The sequence below is a fragment of the Cyclopterus lumpus genome, chromosome 19 (assembly GCF_009769545.1).
Source record: "Cyclopterus lumpus isolate fCycLum1 chromosome 19, fCycLum1.pri, whole genome shotgun sequence".
In the NCBI taxonomy this organism is placed as follows: Eukaryota; Metazoa; Chordata; class Actinopteri; order Perciformes; family Cyclopteridae; genus Cyclopterus; species Cyclopterus lumpus.
In genome coordinates this window covers 18,703,069-18,724,739 of record NC_046984.1, presented here as the reverse complement: position 1 = coordinate 18,724,739, position 21,671 = coordinate 18,703,069, and the positions used below count along the sequence as shown (strand labels likewise).

Below are 21,671 nucleotides of genomic sequence, written 5' to 3'. Positions count from 1 at the left end.
CTCTTTCTTCCACGTCGTCGGCCTTCTCTTCTCTTTCTTCCACGTCGTCGGCCTTCTCTTCTCTTTCTTCCACGTCGTCGGCCTTCTCTTTCTTTCTTCCACGTCGTCGGCCTTCTCTTTCTTTCTTCCACGTCGTCGGCCTTCTCTTCTCTTTCTTTCACGTCGTCGGCCTTCTCTTCTCTTTCTTCCACGTCGTCGGGATTCTCTTTCTTTCTTCCACGTCGTCGGCCTTCTCTTCTCTTTCTTCCACGTCGTCGGGATTCTCTTTCTTTCTTCCACGTCGTCGGCCTTCTCTTCTCTTTCTTCCACGTCGTCGGCCTTCTCTTCTCTTTCTTCCACGTCGTCGGCCTTCTCTTTCTTTCTTCCACGTCGTCGGCCTTCTCTTCTCTTTCTTCCACGTCGTCGGCCTTCTCTTTCTTTCTTCCACGTCGTCGGCCTTCTCTTTCTTTCTTCCACGTCGTCGGCCTTCTCTTTCTTTCTTCCACGTCGTCGGCCTTCTCTTTCTTTCTTCCACGTCGTCGGCCTTCTCTTTCTTTCTTCCACGTCGTCGGCCTTCTCTTCTCTTTCTTCCACGTCGTCGGCCTTCTCTTCTCTTTCACGTCGTCGGCCTTCTCTTTCCTCGTCGTATATTACCTTATTGTTATGATCTTATTGTCATCACCTTGTTATTATCGTATTGATATTACCTGATTGTTATTACCTGATTGTTGTTACATTATTATTGTTATTATACTATTGTTATGACATTGTTATTACCTGATTGTTATTACCTAATTAAGAAGCGTTAGTTCCAGGATAGAAACACTGGTTCAACTACAGGTTAACATCTCTCTTTGATGTGTGGCGTATGAGAACCGTTAGTGTGTGTGTGCATGTCGGGGTCATCGGGACATCAGAGCGTCGGCTCTTCATCACTTCCTCTTTCACTCCGCTGGTATTTCTGTGAATGTCAAGACGTGTTCGTCTGATGAGAGGACGCCGTCTCTTTAATGTCAGAGGAAGTCCTCTCAGCCTTCCATTAATACTGACGGGTGATTGGCTGCAGTGTGTGTGTGTGTGTGTGTGTGTGTGTGTGTGTGTGTGTGTGTGTGTGTGTGTGTGTGTGTGTGTGTGTGTGTGTGTGTGTGTGTGTGTGTGTGTGTGTGTGTGTGTGAGAGGAATAAAATGGAGCGCTGGATTCAAACTCTGCAGAACATTATCAAACTTCCTCCAGATGTTCCACCAAATATTCCTACTCATCTGTTTACACGGCAAATGAAAATAAATATACCACTAATAGTCTTGTTTACATGCAGCCGTTCATCATGAGAACATTAAAAGAACATCGCCAGAACCTCATTAGAACATCATGTGATCATGAGAACATCACCAGAACCTCATTAGAACATCATGTGATCATGAGAACATCACCAGAACCTCATTAGAACATCATGTGATCATGAGAACATCACCAGAACATCACCAGAACATCACCAGAACATCATGTGATCATGAGAACATCACAATAACCTCATTAGAACATCATGTGATCATAAGAACATCACAAGAACCTCATTAGAACATCATGTGAACATCACCAGAACCTCATTAGAACATCATGTGAACATCACCAGAACCTCATTAGAACAGCATGTGATCATGAGAACATCACCAGAACCTCATTAGAACATCATGTGATCATGAGAACATCACCATGACCTCATTAGAACAGCATGTGATCATGAGAACATCACCAGAACCTCATTAGAACATCATGTGATCATGAGAACATCACCATGACTTCATTAGAACATCATGTGATCATGAGAACATCACCATGACTTCATTAGAACATCATGTGATCATGAGAACATCACCATGACTTCATTAGAACATCATGTGATCATGAGAACATCACCATGACCTCATGAGAACATCATGTGATCATGAGAACATCACCAGGACCTCATTAGAACATCATGTTATCATGAGACCATGAGGACATCACGACAACATTATAAGATCATCATGTAAACATCAACCTCCTTATGGAACCTTCTCCTTCTTCTAAAAACTCAAACTGAGCCTTTAATCCTGAAGTCAGCATCAAACAAAGAGAGACCTAGAAGAACCGACTCACAGTCATATCCCTCCGCCGACTAAGAGACACTTTACAAAAATGTCTAATTTCATCAAAGAGGACGGACGGAAAGAGAACCGGAGGACATTACCTCCTGGTCCTGGAATATATATATATATATATATATATATATATAAATAAATAAATAAATAAATAATATGATAAGTTCCTTGAGACATCCCTTGAGTCTCAGCTCCGTCATGAAGCTCAGGTTCACAACGCGGACGAGAAGGTTGGAGTCGTCATGAGCAACGAGACTTAAGATGTTTCTGTCTCCTGGAGATCTGATGTTTACTGAGAGAGCAGAACGTCATGGAGACGACAACAGCTGCTGTTTACCTTCTACTGGACGAGCAGAGGACCACTACTACTGCAGTAAAGAGGACTACTACTGTAGTAAAGAGGACTACTACTGTAGTAAAGAGGACTATTTCTACTGCAGTAAAAAGTACTTCTACTGCAGTAAAGAGGACTACTACTGCAGTAAAAAGTACTTCTACTGCAGTAAAGAGGACTACTTCTACTGCAGTAAAGAGGACTACTACTGTAGTAAAGAGGACTACTACTGCAGTAAAAAGTACTTCTACTGCAGTAAAGAGGACTACTACTGTAGTAAAGATGACTACTACTGTAGTAAAGAGGACCACTTCTACTGCAGTAAAAAGTACTTCTACTGCAGTAAAGAGGACTACTTCTACTGCAGTAAAGAGGACTACTTCTACTGCAGTAAAGAGGACTACTACTGCAGTAAAGAGGACTACTACTGTAGTAAAGAGGACTACTACTGTAGTAAAGAGGACTACTACTACTGCAGTAAAGAGGACTACTTCTGTAGTAAAGAGGACTTCTACTGTAGTAAAGAGGACTACTACTGTAGTAAAGAGGACTTCTACTGTAGTAAAGAGGACTTCTACTGTAGTAAAGAGGACTACTACTGTAGTAAAGAGGACTACTTCTGCAGTAAAAAGTACTTCTACTGCAGTAAAGAGGACTACTACTGCAGTAAAAAGTACTTCTACTGCAGTAAAGAGGACTTCTACTGTAGTAAAGAGGACTACTACTGTAGTAAAGAGGACTTCTACTGTAGTAAAGAGGACTACTACTGTAGTAAAGAGGACTACTTCTACTGCAGTAAAAAGTACTTCTACTGCAGTAAAGAGGACTACTACTGCAGTAAAAAGTACTTCTACTGTAGTAAAGAGGACTACTACTGCAGTAAAGAGGACTACTACTGTAGTAAAGAGGACTACTACTACAGTAAAGAGGACTACTACTGTAGTAAAGAGGACTACTACTGTAGTAAAGAGGACTACTACTGCAGTAAAGAGGACTTCTACTGCAGTAAAGATGACTACTACTGCAGTAAAGAGGACTACTACTGTAGTAAAGAGGACTTCTACTGCAGTAAAGAGGACTACTTCTGTAGTAAAGAGGACTACTACTGTAGTAAAGAGGACTTCTACTGCAGTAAAGAGGACTACTACTGTAGTAAAGAGGACTACTGCTGCAGTAAAGAGGACTACTACTGTAGTAAAGAGGACTACTACTGCAGTAAAGAGGACTACTTCTACTGCAGTAAAGAGGACTACTACTGTAGTAAAGAGGACTACTACTGTAGTAAAGAGGACTTCTACTGCAGTAAAGAGGACTACTACTGTAGTAAAGAGGACTACTTCTACTGCAGTAAAGAGGACTACTACTGTAGTAAAGAGGACTACTGCTGCAGTAAAGAGGACTACTACTGTAGTAAAGAGGACTACTACTGCAGTAAAGAGGACTACTACTGTAGTAAAGAGGACTACTACTGTAGTAAAGAGGACTACTTCTACTGCAGTAAAGAGGACTACTTCTACTGCAGTAAAGAGGACTACTTCTGTAGTAAAGAGGACTACTACTGTAGTAAAGAGGACTACTACTGCAGTAAAGAGGACTACTTATACTGCAGTAAAAAGGACTACTACTGTAGTAAAGAGGACTACTACTGTAGTAAAGAGGACTATTTCTACTGCAGTAAAGAGGACTACTACTGTAGTAAAGAGGACTACTACTGTAGTAAAGAGGACTACTTCTACTGCAGTAAAGAGGACTACTACTGTAGTAAAGATGACTTCTACTGCAGTGAAGATGACTACTACTGTAGTAAAGAGGACTACTACTACTGCAGTAAAGAGGACTACTTCTACTGCAGTAAAGAGGACTACTTCTACTGCAGTAAAGAGGACTACTACTGTAGTAAAGAGGACTACTTCTACTGCAGTAAAGATGACTACTTCTACTGCAGTAAAGATGACTTCTACTGCAGTAAAGAGGACTACTACTGTAGTAAAGAGGACTACTACTGTAGTAAAGAGGACTACTACTACTGTAGTAAAATGGACTACTTCTACTGCAGTAAAGATGACTACTACTGTAGTAAAATGGACTACTTCTACTGCAGTAAAGATGACTTCTACTGCAGTAAAGATGACTACTACTGTAGTAAAATGGACTACTTCTACTGCAGTAAAGAGGACTACTACTGTAGTAAAGATGACTTATACTGTAGTAAAGAGGACTACTTCTGTAGTAAAGAGGACTACTTCTACTGTAGTAAAGAGGACTACTACTGTAGTAAAGAGGACTACTTCTGTAGTAAAGAGGACTACTTCTACTGCAGTAAAGAGGACTAATACTGTAGTAAAGAGGACTTCTACTGTAGTAAAGAGGACTACTTCTGTAGTAAAGAGGACTACTTCTACTGTAGTAAAGAGGACTTCTACTGTAGTAAAGAGGACTACTTCTACTGTAGTAAAGAGGACTACTTCTACTGCAGTAAAGAGGACTACTACTGTAGTAAAGATGACTACTACGAGGACTTCTACTGTAGTAAAGAGGACTACTTCTACTGCAGTAAAGAGGACTACTACTGTAGTAAAGATGACTACTACTGTAGTAAAGAGGACTTCTACTGTAGTAAAGAGGACTTCTACTGTAGTAAAGAGGACTACTACTGTAGTAAAGAGGACTACTTCTACTGCAGTAAAGAGGACTACTACTGTAGTAAAGATGACTTATACTGCAGTAAAGATGACTACTACTGTAGTAAAGAGGACTACTTCTACTGTAGTAAAGATGACTTATACTGCAGTAAAGAGGACTACTACTGTAGTAAAGAGGACTACTACTGTAGTAAAGAGGACTACTACTGTAGTAAAGAGGACTACTTCTACTGTAGTAAAGATGACTTATACTGCAGTAAAGAGGACTACTACTGTAGTAAAGAGGACTACTACTGCAGTAAAGAGGACTACTACTGCAGTAAAGAGGACTACTACTGTAGTAAAGAGGACTACTACTACTGCAGTAAAGAGGACTACTACTGTAGTAAAGAGGACTACTACTGTAGTAAAGAGGACTACTACTGTAGTAAAGAGGACTACTTCTACTGCAGTAAAGAGGACTACTACTGTAGTAAAGAGGACTTCTACTGCAGTAAAGAGGACTACTACTGCAGTAAAGAGGACTACTACTGTAGTAAAGAGGACTACTACTGTAGTAAAGAGGACTACTTCTACTGCAGTAAAGAGGACTACTACTGTAGTAAAGAGGACTTCTACTGCAGTAAAGAGGACTACTACTGTAGTAAAGAGGACTACTTCTACTGCAGTAAAGAGGACTACTACTGTAGTAAAGAGGACTACTACTGTAGTAAAGAGGACTTCTACTGCAGTAAAGAGGACTACTTCTACTGCAGTAAAGAGGACTTCTACTGCAGTAAAGAGGACTACTTCTACTGCAGTAAAGAGGACTACTACTGTAGTAAAGAGGACTTCTACTGTAGTAAAGAGGACTTCTACTGCAGTAAAGAGGACTTCTACTGCAGTAAAGAGGACTACTACTGTAGTAAAGAGGACTACTACTACTGCAGTAAAGAGGACTTCTACTGCAGTAAAGAGGACTACTTCTACTGTAGTAAAGAGGACTTCTACTGTAGTAAAGAGGACTTCTACTGCAGTAAAGTGGACTACTACTGTAGTAAAGAGGACTACTTCTACTGCAGTAAAGAGGACTACTACTACTGCAGTAAAGAGGACTACTACTGCAGTAAAGAGGACTACTACTGCAGTAAAGAGGACTACTACTGTAGTAAAGAGGACTACTACTACTGCAGTAAAGAGGACTTCTACTGCAGTAAAGAGGACTACTACTGTAGTAAAGAGGACTTCTACTGTAGTAAAGAGGACTACTACTGTAGTAAAGAGGACTACTTCTACTGCAGTAAAGAGGACTACTACTGTAGTAAAGAGGACTACTACTGTAGTAAAGAGGACTACTACTGTAGTAAAGAGGACTACTACTGTAGTAAAGAGGACTACTTCTACTGCAGTAAAGAGGACTACTACTGTAGTAAAGAGGACTACTACTGTAGTAAAGAGGACTACTACTGTAGTAAAGATGACTTATACTGCAGTAAAGAGGACTACTACTGTAGTAAAGAGGACTACTACTACTGCAGTAAAGAGGACTACTACTGCAGTAAAGAGGACTACTACTGTAGTAAAGAGGACTACTACTACTGCAGTAAAGAGGACTACTACTGCAGTAAAGAGGACTACTACTGTAGTAAAGAGGACTACTACTGTAGTAAAGAGGACTACTTCTACTGCAGTAAAGAGGACTACTACTGTAGTAAAGAGGACTACTACTGTAGTAAAGAGGACTACTACTGTAGTAAAGAGGACTTCTACTGTAGTAAAGAGGACTTCTACTGCAGTAAAGAGGACTTCTACTGCAGTAAAGAGGACTACTACTGTAGTAAAGAGGACTACTACTACTGCAGTAAAGAGGACTTCTACTGCAGTAAAGAGGACTACTTCTACTGTAGTAAAGAGGACTTCTACTGTAGTAAAGAGGACTTCTACTGCAGTAAAGTGGACTACTACTGTAGTAAAGAGGACTACTTCTACTGCAGTAAAGAGGACTACTACTACTGCAGTAAAGAGGACTACTACTGCAGTAAAGAGGACTACTACTGCAGTAAAGAGGACTACTACTGTAGTAAAGAGGACTACTACTACTGCAGTAAAGAGGACTTCTACTGCAGTAAAGAGGACTACTACTGTAGTAAAGAGGACTTCTACTGTAGTAAAGAGGACTACTACTGTAGTAAAGAGGACTACTTCTACTGCAGTAAAGAGGACTACTACTGTAGTAAAGAGGACTACTACTACTGTAGTAAAGATGACTTATACTGCAGTAAAGAGGACTACTACTGTAGTAAAGAGGACTACTACTACTGCAGTAAAGAGGACTACTACTGCAGTAAAGAGGACTACTACTGTAGTAAAGAGGACTACTACTACTGCAGTAAAGAGGACTACTACTGCAGTAAAGAGGACTACTACTGTAGTAAAGAGGACTACTACTGTAGTAAAGAGGACTACTTCTACTGCAGTAAAGAGGACTACTACTGTAGTAAAGAGGACTACTACTGTAGTAAAGAGGACTACTACTGTAGTAAAGAGGACTTCTACTGCAGTAAAGAGGACTACTTCTACTGCAGTAAAGAGGACTTCTACTGCAGTAAAGAGGACTACTTCTACTGCAGTAAAGAGGACTACTACTGTAGTAAAGAGGACTTCTACTGTAGTAAAGAGGACTTCTACTGCAGTAAAGAGGACTTCTACTGCAGTAAAGAGGACTACTACTGTAGTAAAGAGGACTACTACTACTGCAGTAAAGAGGACTTCTACTGCAGTAAAGATGACTACTTCTACTGTAGTAAAGAGGACTTCTACTGTAGTAAAGAGGACTTCTACTGCAGTAAAGTGGACTACTACTGTAGTAAAGAGGACTACTTCTACTGCAGTAAAGAGGACTACTACTACTGCAGTAAAGAGGACTACTACTGCAGTAAAGAGGACTTCTACTGTAGTAAAGAGGACTTCTACTGCAGTAAAGTGGACTACTACTGTAGTAAAGATGACTACTACTGTAGTAAAATGGACTACTTCTACTGCAGTAAAGATGACTACTACTGTAGTAAAGATGACTTCTACTGCAGTGAAGATGACTACTACTGTAGTAAAGAGGACTACTACTACTGCAGTAAAGAGGACTTCTACTGTAGTAAAGAGGACTACTACTGTAGTAAAGAGGACTTCTACTGTAGTAAAGAGGACTTCTACTGCAGTAAAGTGGACTACTACTGTAGTAAAGATGACTACTACTGTAGTAAAATGGACTACTTCTACTGTAGTAAAGAAGACTACTACTGTAGTAAAGATGACTTCTACTGCAGTAAAGATGACTACTACTGTAGTAAAGATGACTACTTCTACTGCAGTAAAGATGACTTCTACTGCAGTAAAGATGACTACTACTATTGCATTTTCTCTCCTGACCACCAGGGGGCGATTCCTCTGGTTGTATAGAAGTCTATGCGTCATGTGTTAAAGCTGCATTTAGTAAATTATGGTCGATAAAAAGCAAACGATAATATGGTGACGGACAAAAAACTGACGGCGCCAGACATAAATGGCGAACACCAAAACCAAGATGGCGGCGGGCCTAAATGCTGAAGTACAAACCAACAGACCCTGAAACCTGTTCATGTTCTTTAGTGGTTCAAACACACGATCATGAAGGTGAAAACGTACAGAATGACTCACGTAGATGTTGCGGCTCTTCTTCCTGCCGCGATCAAGCCGACTCTGCAGTCTCAGGTGAGGCTCGTCAACCGAAACCGTCTTCCTCAGGACGCCGGGCCACGGCGCCTCGCCGAGGGGGAGGCTCCTCCCACCTCCCCCTCGCAACGCCGGATCAGGTGACCAGAAGTCACGCTGGACCGAACCTGGACGAGAGAAACCAGAGACACCCTGCTGTTACTGAACACACACACACACTTTTATTTCTCGAGGATTTTCTTTTACAGGCTTTTTTGAATTACAAACAATGAATTGTGTGTGTGTGTGTGTGTGTGTGAGGGATCAGGTTTCCCGCCTGCCGACCAGCTGATCCGCTGCATTAAAACTGCACGAGGAGGCTCCCTGGATGTGCGTTTTCCTGCAGCTACTCTGAGCTTTTATTTTGAAGGAAATTACCTACAATTATGAGAATTTCTGTTGAGAATAAAACTCTTTTACGGTGTTTTATTCTGACATGTTTTTGGTCTGAAGACAAGTCCACAGAAACCGATTCTCTCTTGTGACAGTGAACACAACACATGGCCACATTGAGGACGAGGAGGAGAGAAGAGGAGGAGAGGAGGTAAGAGGAGATAAGTGGACGAGAGGGGAGGATGAGAGGGGAGGACGAGAGAGGAGGACGAGAGAGGACGAGAGAGGAGAGGAGAGGTCGAGAGAGGAGAGGAGAGGACGAGAGAGGAGAGGACGAGAGAGGAGAGGACGAGAGAGGAGAGGAGAGGACGAGAGAGGAGAGGACGAGAGAGGAGAGGACGAGAGGACGAGAGAGGAGAGGACGAGAGAGGAGGATGAGAGGAGAGGACGAGAGAGGAGAGGAGAGGACGAGAGAGGACGAGAGAGGAGAGGACGAGAGGACGAGAGAGGAGAGGACGAGAGAGGAGAGGACGAGAGGGGAGGATGAGAGGAGAGGACGAGAGGACGAGAGAGGAGAGGAGAGGACGAGAGGACGAGAGAGGAGAGGACGAGAGAGGAGAGGACGAGAGGGGAGGATGAGAGGAGAGGACGAGAGGACGAGAGAGGACGAGAGAGGAGAGGAGAGGATGAGAGAGGAGAGGATGGACAGACAAAGAGAGTCTCTCTCTCTGTCATGTCCTCTCGGTGTGACACCAGGAGTTCTTCTTCTTCTTCTTCTTCTTCTTCTTCTTCTTCTTCTTCTTCTTCTTCTTCTTCTTCTTCTTCTTCTTCTTCTTGTGTGTTTTCCGTCTTCGCGCATGATCGGGTGAGGTACAGAGCAGGTAGTAGTGTGTTCTTGGGGGTTGTGTGGGGGGATGGCGTCCTCTGAGACGTCACGCCCGACCCTCCGGCAGGGAGCCCGGGTCGTTCCGCCGGACAGCAGCGTGTCGGTGGAGGAGGTGCTGCTGGCTGTCGGGGAGCAGGTCGGACACGACAACCTTTCCTTCACCTCGAGGATGAACAAGGCGGTGGTCGTGTTCATGAAGAGCGAGGCTTGTGTCCACCAGCTGGTGGAAAGAGGAGTGTTTATTCGGGGCAGCTTTGTGCAGGTGTCCCCGCTCTCAGCTCCACCACGCGGGTCACCGTCTCCGGTGTTCCGCCGTTCATACCGAACGAGCTGTTAGAGGTTGAACTGTGCAGGTTTGGGAAGTTCGCGAGCGGATTTAAAACGATTAGTTTGGGCTGTAAGGACCCCAAACTGAGGCACGTGCTGTCTCTGAGACGGCAGGCCTTCATGTTTCTGGACTCGCCGACTCAGACCCTGGAGGTGTCGTTCCGGGTGAAGCACCTGGACGGGTCGTACATGGTGTATGCGAGCTCGGGGCAGATCAAGTGTTTTGAGTGTGGAGACGTGGGTCACAAGCGCTATTTGTGTCCGCATAAGCAGCAGAAGAGTGCGGAAGCCCTGGCCGCGGACGCGGCGATCGCTGCGGCAGTCGCCGCGGACGCGGCGGGTTCCGCTGGTGCGGCTGCGGCTGCTCTCGCGGCCGGCCCCGCCGTTGATGCGGTGGACCCCGCTGACGTAGCGGGTCCTGTTGTCGGGGTGGACCTCGCTGACGTAGCGGGTCCTGTTGTCGGGGTGGACCTCGCTGACGTAGCGGGTCCTGTTGTCGGGGTGGACCTCGCTGACGTAGCGGGTCCTGTTGTCGGGGTGGGCCCCGCTGACGTAGCGGGTCCTGTTGTTGGGGTGGACCTCGCTGACGTAGCGGGTCCTGTTGTCGGGGTGGACCTCGCTGACGTAGCGGGTCCTGTTGTCGGGGTGGACCTCGCTGACGTAGCGGGTCCTGTTGTTGGGGTGGACCTTGCTGACGTAGCGGGTCCTGTTGTCGGGGTGGACCTCGCTGACGTAGCGGGTCCTGTTGTCGGGGTGGACCTCGCTGACGTAGCGGGTCCTGTTGTCGGGGTGGACCTCGCTGACGTAGCGGGTCCTGTTGTCGGGGTGGACCTCGCTGACGTAGCGGGTCCTGTTGTCGGGGTGGGCCCCGCTGACGTAGCGGGTCCTGTTGTTGGGGTGGACCTCGCTGACGTAGCGGGTCCTGTTGTCGGGGTGGACCTCGCTGACGTAGCGGGTCCTGTTGTCGGGGTGGACCTCGCTGACGTAGCGGGTCCTGTTGTTGGGGTGGACCTCGCTGACGTAGCGGGTCCTGTTGTCGGGGTGGGCCCCGCTGACGTAGCGGGTCCTGTTGTTGGGGTGGACCTCGCTGACGTAGCGGGTCCTGTTGTCGGGGTGGACCTCGCTGACGTAGCGGGTCCTGTTGTCGGGGTGGACCTCGCTGACGTAGCGGGTCCTGTTGTCGGGGTGGACCTCGCTGACGTAGCGGGTCCTGTTGTCGGGGTGGGCCCCGCTGACGTAGCGGGTCCTGTTGTCGGGGTGGACCTCGCTGACGTAGCGGGTCCTGTTGTTGGGGTGGACCTCGCTGACGTAGCGGGTCCTGTTGTCGGGGTGGACCTCGCTGACGTAGCGGGTCCTGTTGTCGGGGTGGACCTCGCTGACGTAGCGGGTCCTGTTGTCGGGGTGGACCTCGCTGACGTAGCGGGTCCTGTTGTTGGGGTGGACCTCGCTGACGTAGCGGGTCCTGTTGTTGGGGTGGACCTCGCTGACGTAGCGGGTCCTGTTGTTGGGGTGGACCTCGCTGACGTAGCGGGTCCTGTTGTTGGGGTGGACCTCGCTGACGTAGCGGGTCCTGTTGTTGGGGTGGACCTCGCTGACGTAGCGGGTCCTGTTGTTGGGGTGGACCTTGCTGACGTAGCGGGTCCTGTTGTTGGGGTGGACCTCGCTGACTTAGCGGGTCCTGTTGTTGGGGCTGTAGTTGGTCCAGTTAGTGGTGCATCCGTTGATGATAATAATTATAATAATAATGTGGACAAGAAAGATCAGGGCGTGTCTCCTGTGGTTGAGAACCTCACTGCAGATGGTACCACAGCACCATCACAGGCAGGCTGTGAAGAGGCAGCTCCAGGTTCTGCGGCTGGAGGTCAGAGCAGAGCCTCAGAGGAAGGACAGGGTGGAGGAGCTGTGTCCAACAGCCAGCTGTCCTGTGAGGCTGAGGACATGGAGTACCAGAGCGGTTCAGATTCTGGATCGGGCTCTGAAACAGGCACTAAAGCCGCAGACCTGTATTCGCTAGAAGAGATAGATGCGTTCTTAGATGAAACCTTCAATAAATCTGCCAATGTGGGCGACTACTTCAGCGATATCGAGAAGTTCATCCGGTCTGCCGGGGTGGTGCAGAGACAGGTGGGGCTGGATCTCTTAAGCGAGCGGAAGAGGTTTCGTCTGAAGAAGCACATCACATTACTGAGGAAAGTCACGGTAGGAAGGAAGGGGGCGAGAAAGGTTAAAAAACGCAAAGTAAACAGTTTATGATCATGTGTCACACTGGTTTTTTCCTTCTGTTTCTTTGTATTGTCTTGTTTCCTTTCTATCCTCTCACCTTCCTATGCAGAGCTTTAATTTAGGGTCTCTAAACATAAATGGGGGGAGGGATGGGAAAAAAAGGGCGTTAGTAATGGAAGTTGTTAATCAAAAAAGGTTAGACGTCCTCTTTTTGCAGGAAACTCACACCACTCCAGCAGATGAAGTGGACTGGGGATTATGGTGGGAGGGCTCCTGCACCCTGAGCCACGGCACCAATCTCAGTGCCGGGGTAGCTGTGCTGTTCAGAACAGCGGCTAATGCCGCAGTTCTGTCCGTCACAGAGGTGGTGAAGGGTCGCTTGCTGTTGGTGAGGGCAGAGATAGAGGGCTCGGTCTACTGCTTTGCCAACATATATGCACCTAATCAGGGGCCAGAGAGAGCCCGCTTATTTACGATGCTGCAAAGCGAGCTGCAGAGCTGCCAGCAGGAGCAGCTGATCATCGGAGGGGATTTTAACTGCACTTTAGACTTCGCTATAGACAGGAACAGTGGGGAGCCACACCCACAGTCAGCTCAGAGTCTCCATCATGTCATCACACAGTTGGATCTGTTGGATACATGGAGAGTAAAACACCCACAAAATAGGCAGTACACTTGGGTTAGGGTCACCAACAACAGGATAAGCGCAGCCAGGCTGGACCGAATCTACATCTCACATAGTCTCAGTTCTAGGATTAAAAACAGCACCATTAGTCCAGTTGGGTTCACCGATCACCACCTCGTCAGTCTAGTTCTGATGACCTCACCAGGTGAAAGGGTTCATTCTTACTGGCATTTTAATGATAAACTGCTGCAGGATAACACTTTTTGTCAGAGTTTTAGGGTTCTGTGGCAGCAGTGGAGAACTGAAAAAGTTCGTTTCAATTCTCTGAAGCAATGGTGGGATGTCGGGAAAGCACAAATCCGTGTGTTCTGCCAGCAGTACACCGCAAACACCACCACGAGAATTAAGTCTGCTGTCAAAGACCTGGAAGCCAACATAAAGAGCATCGAGGAGGGCTTCCAGAGAGACCCGGATCCCGGTGCAGGTCGACTGCTGAAGGAGAGGAGGTCGGAGTTGAGCTCCTTCCTGCATGAGAGGGTGAAGGGAGCCCTAGTTAGGTCCCGTTTTCTCCAACTGAAGGACATGGATGCCCCAACTTCGTTTTTTTTCAATCTGGAGAAATCGACGGCGCAAAGGAAGCGAATGGCCTGCCTGAAGCTCCCAGGAGGCAGGGTAACCACTGACCAAGGAGAGATGAGAACCCATGCTGTGGATTTCTACGCTTCTCTGTTTGGGGAAGAGCAATGCTGTGAGGAGAGCCGTAAGGAGCTCCTGGAGGGTCTTCCACAGCTCAGTCCTTCAGAGAGGACGGCGCTGGATGGAGAGCTGACCCTGGAGGAGCTGACGGCTGCTGTGAAGCAGATGTCTTCAGGAAAGACTCCGGGAATTGACGGCCTCTCCACAGACTTCTTTAAACAATTCTGGGACAGCGTTGGTTCTGACTTACATTGTGTGTTGGTGGAATGTTTTCAAACAGGATCACTACCTGTTTCCTGCCAGCGGGCGGTCCTCTCCTTGCTGCCCAAGAAGGGCGACTTGGCTCTTCTTAAGAACTGGAGACCAGTGGCCCTGCTTTGTACAGACTATAAGGTGCTTTCCAGAGCCTTGTCCAACAGACTAAGAGACTACCTGGAAGTAGTTGTAGACAGTGACCAAACATACTGTATCCCAGAGAGAACAGTCATGGACAATATTTTTCTAATGCGTGATGTGCTTGATGTGTGTAAATCCCATGATGTAGATGTTGGCATTGTTTCACTGGATCAAGAGAAGGCTTTTGACAGGGTTAACCACACTTACCTGTTCTCTGCACTTAGGGCTTTTGGGCTTGGTGAGGGTTTTGTGGCGTGGGTGGGTTTGTTGTATAAGGGTGCTGAATGTATGGTGAAGATGGGAGCTGGGCTGAGTCGACCGATCCCTGTACGGCGGGGGATAAGGCAGGGTTGTCCTATCTCAGGGCAGCTGTACAGCCTTGCTTTTGAGCCACTGTTGTGCAGGTTGAGAAGTCGACTCGCTGGGTTTTCACTGCCTGGGTCTTCCAGTCTTTGCGTCCCCTCGCTGTGTCTGCGTATGCTGATGATGTAAACATCTTCATCAGGGACCAGGGAGATGTTCACTGTCTGAGGGATACTCTGTCTCTTTATGAGAAGGCTTCATCTGCACGGGTGAACTGGGAAAAATCTGAAGCTTTGTTGTGACAGTGGAGACAGCAGATTGTGCCTCACCTGCCTGCAGGGCTCCAGTGGGGGAAAGAGGGACTAAAGGTGTTGGGTGTGTTTTTAGGCTCTGAGGAGTATCAGAAAAGGAACTGGGTGGGAGTGAAGGAGAAGGTGTGTGCTCGGTTCTCTAGGTGGAGATGGTTACTGCCCCAGCTGTCATATAGGGGAAGGGTTCTGGTTGCTAATAATTTGGTTGCCTCGACTCTTTGGCACAGGCTCATTGCGCTGACACCACCAAGTGGCCTCATGACAGAGATACAGAAGTCTGTCATGGACTTCTTCTGGTCTGGCCGGCACTGGGTTCGTGCGGCAGCTCTCTATCTGCCGGTGGCAGAGGGGGGGCAGGGTCTCATCGATATCCAGTCCAAGATTGCCTCTTTCAGACTTCGGACTACACAGAGGCTGCTCTATGGCTGTGGCCCCAGCTGGATAGATGCTGCTCGACTGCTACTGAGAAGAGCCGGGCGGTTGGGGTATGATAAACAGCTTTTTCTCTTACAGCCTGAAGTAGTGGACCTGTCCGGTCTAACGCCGTTTTACAGCTCTGTTCTGCAGGCCTGGCATGTTCTTAACATCTCACGTGAAGCGGATGAGACTCCGGGCGTGTGGCTGCTGGAGGAACCTTTGTTCTTCAACAGTTTCATAAGCACTCAAACACTGCAGTCTGCCAGTATGCGAACGCGGCTGAGAGAAGCCGGCTGCACTAAGATGGGACACTTGGTGAAGATGTCATCAACAGCTTCAGGCAGAACGCTAACATCACGTCTGTCAGGCTGACTGACAGGATGGTGGAGGAGGTCTGTGCCGCACTGCCGCGGCACCTAAGAGCTGCTGCAGGAAGTCGTGCTTTGTCTGACCGGTGGGATGAAGGGATGGAGTACACCCCCCCCACCCTGCTCATTGCCCCAGCTGTGGGGGACTGGCAGGAGGGGGAGAATATGCTGCTGACGTTCGCAACCCCTCGTCTGGGCAAGTTTCAGGCGGTAGGAAAGAAAGCCATCTATGAAGTGTGTGTTAAGGTTGTGAACTTGCGCTCTCTGGCGGGGTTGAAGGAGTCGAGGTGGATCGAGTACCTTGGCCCAGCTTCGTCCCCAAAAGGCAGCTGGAGGTGCTTGTACAAACTTCCTATTGAGAAGCGGACGGCAGACCTCCAGTGGAGGGTAGTGCACGGGGCTATAGCCACGAATAGATACCGGGCACACCTGGATCCACACATTGGGGAGGAGTGTTTTTTCTGCTGTGAGGCGGAAACCCTGGAACACCTGTTTGTTCAGTGTCCTCGGCTCTCAGGCCTTTTTGAGCTTTTGAAGGGATGGTTTCGGGGTCTTGGAGAGGACTTTTCTTTCACTTTGTTTATTTTTGGGCCGAAATATTGCACAAATAAGAAGGCTGTCCACACACTGGTGAACTTTGTGTCTGGTTCTGCCAAGTTGGCCATCTGGTTGACACGGAAGAATCGAGCAAGGGGAGCCGGCAGTGAGGATCCGGTGAGGGTTCTGAAGGGACTGCTGAAAGCCCGACTCAGGGTGGAACACGCCTACTACCAGGCTGTGGACAATGTACAGGTGTTTAGGGATAAATGGACTACTGGGAGCATGCTATGCTCAGTGGGTACTAGTGGTGAGCTGCTGGTACATTTTTGAATTTTGGAGTTGTTTATTTTTTGTTTGCGTTTTTCTTTGGTTATATATTTTTTTGTTTGTTTGTTTGTTATTTGGTCGTATGTTTGTTTGTTTTATTTACGTGGTTTTCAATGAAGGTGTAGAGTGTTCTTGCTGTTTTCTTGCGATAGTGGAATAAAGGACTCTTAAACTTCTTCTTCTTCTTCTTCTTCTTCTTCTTCTTCTTCTTCTTCTTCTTCTTCTTCTTCTTCTTCTTGTCTCTACCGGCATTAACGTCTCCCTCTAGTGGACAGGGAGTAAATGAACCCAGAAGAGACCTGTGCAGTCTGTCCTCTGGGCTGTGAACCAGACACCACAGGGTCAGAGGTCATCTGAGAGGTCACAGGTCATGTTCGTGTCACGGGAGGTTTACGTTAGTCTCAAACACCGGAATCTAAATACTCAACAAGTTTGACCAATGTTGGAAAAACTAACAAGTCTCTTTATGTTTTAAATATTCAACTGTTCACATGTTCCATGTCTCTGAGTCTGGATGAAGCACTTCCTGTCTTCAAGACCTGAGTCAGAGCCTGGATGAAGCACTTCCTGTCTTCAAGACCTGAGTCAGAGCCAGAGTCTGGATGAAGCACTTCCTGTCTTCAAGACCTGAGTCAGAGCCAGAGTCTGGATGAAGCACTTCCTGTCTTCAAGTCCTTAGTCAGAGTCTGGATGAAGCACTTCCTGTCTTCAAGTCCTTAGTCAGAGTCTGGATGAAGCACTTCCTGTCTTCAAGTCCTTAGTCAGAGTCTGGATGAAGCACTTCCTGTCTTCAAGTCCTTAGTCAGAGTCTGGTTTGAAGCACTTCCTGTCTTCAAGTCCTGAGTCAGAGCCAGAGTCTGGATGAAGCACTTCCTGTCTTCAAGTCCTTAGTCAGAGTCTGGTTTGAAGCACTTCCTGTCTTCAAGTCCTGAGTCAGAGCCAGAGTCTGGATGAAGCACTTCCTGTCTTCAAGTCCTTAGTCAGAGTCTGGATGAAGCACTTCCTGTCTTTAAATCCTTAGCCAGAGTCTGGTTTGAAGCACTTCCTGTCTTCAAGTCCTGAGTCAGAGCCAGAGTCTGGTTTGAAGCACTTCCTGTCTTCAAGTCCTGAGTCAGAGCCAGAGTCTGGATGAAGCACTTCCTGTCTTCAAGTCCTTAGTCAGAGTCTGGATGAAGCACTTCCTGTCTTCAAGTCCTGAGTCAGAGCCAGAGTCTGGATGAAGCACTTCCTGTCTTCAAGTCCTTAGTCAGAGTCTGGATGAAGCACTTCCTGTCTTCAAGTCCTTAGTCAGAGTCTGGTTTGAAGCACTTCCTGTCTTCAAGTCCTGAGTCAGAGCTAGAGTCTGGATGACTCCACATGGATCCAAAGCATGAACAACATGGAGGATCAGAACTGGAGCTCTAAGGATGTGAAATGTTGTGGAGACAAATTAATATTCAACGCTGCTTTGAGAGAACGATGAAGACGCTGTGTTGACTTGTTGTTCTCGTCTTTAACACGTTTTGTTCTGAGATACTGATTGTTAAATAAAGGTTTTGTAAAAATTAAAAGAATCCGGGCTGTAATCAGATCAACAGGAAGCTCATTATCATTCTCCAGAAGGGTGGAGCTAAAGGACAGGAAGCAGAAGCCCCAGGACAGAATAAACAAGCCCGCCAGTCAGACGTCTCACTTTTATCTATTATTCTTCTATTATATCAATAACTATTATATATATATATATATATATATATATATATATATATATATATACGTATATGAAAAATATATATATGTATGAATAAATATATATACTGTATATGAATAAATGTATATATATACCTGCAGAGTTCCAGTGGAGGCCTCCAGGACTTGCAGCGAGCCGCCGCCGCCGCTTCCTGACGCTGAACCCGGTGGTGGTGGGGGAGGGGGGGGAGGGAGGGGGTGAGGAAGGGGGTGAGGAAGGGGGTGAGGGAGGGGGTTAAGGAGGGGGTGAGGGAGGGGGTTAAGGAGGGGGTGAGGGAGGGGGTGAGGGAGGGGGTGAGGGAGGGGGTGAGGGAGGGGGTTAAGGAGGGGGTGAGGGAGGGGGTGGGGGAGGGGGTGGAGTCTCCTGCTGCAGCCGGGGTTGAGGAGAGGATGGGGAGGAGCGATGCGGCCAGAAACGACATCTCCTTCCCCAGAGCAGGGGAGAGAAAGTGGGAGGAGCTCTCCGATGACCTGTAGGGACCAAAGAGAACTTTTAATGTCATCACAGGACAGCTGAGTTCACCAGAGGACGGGTGAGTTTACCAGAGGACGGGTGAGTTCACCAGAGGACGGGTGAGTTCACCAGAGGACAGCTGAGTTCACCAGAGGACGGGTGAGTTCACCAGAGGACGGGTGAGTTCACCAGAGGACAGCTGAGTTCACCAGAGGACGGGTGAGTTCACCAGAGGACGGGTGAGTTCACCAGAGGACAGCTGAGTTCACCAGAGGACGGGTGAGTTCACCAGAGGACGGGTGAGTTCACCAGAGGACGGGTGAGTTCACCAGAGGACAGCTGAGTTCACCAGAGGACGGGTGAGTTCACCAGAGGACGGGTGAGTTCACCAGAGGACAGCTGAGTTCACCAGAGGACGGGTGAGTTCACCAGAGGACGGGTGAGTTCACCAGAGGACAGGTGAGTTCACCAGAGGACAGCTGAGTTCACCAGAGGACGGGTGAGTTCACCAGAGGACAGCTGAGTTCACCAGAGGACGGGTGAGTTCACCAGAGGACGGGTGAGTTCACCAGAGGACAGCTGAGTTCACCAGAGGACGGCTGAGTTCACCAGAGGACAGCTGAGTTCACCAGAGGACGGCTGAGTTCACCAGAGGACGGGTGAGTTCACCAGAGGACAGGTGAGTTCACCAAAAGAACCGGTGAGTTCACCAGAGGACAGCTGAGTTCACCAGAGGACGGCTGAGTTCACCAGAGGACAGCTGAGTTCACCAGAGGACGGGTGAGTTCACCAGAGGACAGCTGAGTTCACCAGAGGACGGCTGAGTTCACCAGAGGACGGGTGAGTTCACCAGAGGACAGCTGAGTTCACCAGAGGACGGGTGAGTTCACCAGAGGACAGCTGAGTTCACCAGAGGACGGCTGAGTTCACCAGAGGACAGCTGAGTTCACCAGAGGACGGCTGAGTTCACCAGAGGACAGCTGAGTTCACCAGAGGACGGCTGAGTTCACCAGAGGACGGGTGAGTTCACCAGAGGACGGGTGAGTTCACCAGAGGACGGGTGAGTTCACCAGAGGACAGCTGAGTTCACCAGAGGACGGGTGAGTTCACCAGAGGACGGGTGAGTTCACCAGAGGACAGCTGAGTTCACCAGAGGACGGGTGAGTTCACCAGAGGACGGGTGAGGACGGGTGAGTTCACCAGAGGACAGCTGAGTTCACCAGAGGACGGGTGAGTTCACCAGAGGACGGGTGAGTTCACCAGAGGACGGGTGAGTTCACCAGAGGACAGCTGAGTTCACCAGAGGACGGGTGAGTTCACCAGAGGACAGCTGAGTTCACCAGAGGACGGGTGAGTTCACCACAGGACGGGTGAGTTCACCAGAGGACGGGTGAGTTCACCAGAGGACAGCTGAGTTCACCAGAGGACAGCTGAGTTCACCAGAGGACGGGTGAGTTCACCAGAGGACGGGTGAGTTCACCAGAGGACGGGTGAGTTCACCAGAGGACGGGTGAGGACGGGTGAGTTCACCAGAGGACGGGTGAGGACGGGTGAGTTCACCAGAGGACAGCTGAGTTCACCACAGGACGGGTGAGTTCACCAGAGGACAGCTGAGTTCACCACAGGACGGGTGAGTTCACCAGAGGACAGCTGAGTTCACCACAGGACCGGTGATGTTTCACGTGATCATGTGATCACGGTGTTGTTTCATGTGATCATGTGATTTCATAAATAAGCAACATCTGAACTCAATATGTTCAGTCAACGTCCTCCCGCTCATAACGCGCTCACTTCCTGGTACGAGCAGAACGCTTCCGCTCGACTCCCTGCAGGATCTTATCTCCCCGACAGAGGAAGAAGAAGAAGAAGAAGAAGAATTAACATATTGTGTAAACATTCTGCACACGTCTTTATTTTCAATGATAAATGTAATTAAATTGTGTAAATGAATGAACATTTATTCTCAACTGTTATTGTCTGTGTTTAACATACCAACTGAATAAATGTCTCCAGGTAAAAAGACTAAACGTGTGAATAAAGAATAAGTAGTTTTAGTGAATAATTTACAGAAATAAAACGTGAATAAACTGACGACCTCCAACGGTCCCGATGCATCTTCTACATGAAGAGTCTCTTTAGAATCCGCAGTGTATTTAATTTAATAACACACATTTAATAACTCTGGACCGACCTGAGAGGAGAGTCGTTCTCTCCGGGGTCGGAGGAGGAGGAGTGGTTGGATGCATGTGAGGAGGAGGAGGAGGAGGAGGAGGAGGAGGTCCGGGGCAGCAGCAGCGAGGACGGCATGCACAGCCACGTCTCCAGGCTGGAGAACTTGGAGCAGCTCAGCATCTCCAGAACGCTGAAGAGACACAACTTTCATGTCACCTTTAAAACCACGACGAAGAAACCGGAGAACAGAGAACGCGTTAAAGACACTCTGAACATGTGCACTCGTTCCATGGTTACGGTTCTCAGCTTGACCTTCAGGGGTCAGAGGTCGTAACAACTCCTTCACAGGAGGACCAGCTGATGCCCAGAGCTGCACAGTCAAGAAGTTGGAGGTGGAGCTACAAAGACTCAGAGACTCATCTGGTGACCCAACGACTGAGTCACGAGATGCATAACGATTCATCCATTAGAACTACAAAACGAGTTGCTCTGGTTTAGAACTACAAAACGAGTTGCTCTGGTTTAGAACTACAAAACGAGTTGCTCTGGTTTAGAACTACAAAACGAGTTGCTCTGGTTTAGAACTACAAAACGAGTTGCTCTGGTTTAGAACTACAAAACGAGTTGCTCTGGTTTAGAACTACAAAACGAGTTGCTCTGGTTTAGAACTACAAAACGAGTTGCTCTGGCGAATGCTAACGAGTCGAAGGCCTTTTGATCGATTCATCCATTAGAACTACAAAAC

At 47.8% G+C, this 21,671-nt stretch overlaps 1 protein-coding gene across 1 annotated transcript in view; it reads right to left on the bottom strand.

Annotated features, from left to right (window-relative positions):
- Positions 1–18,462, bottom strand: part of ankfn1 (ankyrin repeat and fibronectin type III domain containing 1) — an 87,164-nt gene extending 68,702 nt beyond the window's left edge. The window contains exons 1-2 of the mRNA XM_034559369.1: positions 18,397–18,462; positions 8,770–8,951 (exon numbers count right to left, since the gene is read on the bottom strand). The gene's annotated coding sequence lies outside the window, so the exon portion shown is untranslated. The remainder of the gene's footprint in view (positions 1–8,769; positions 8,952–18,396) is intronic.
- Between the last annotated feature and the right edge of the window lie 3,209 nt (positions 18,463–21,671).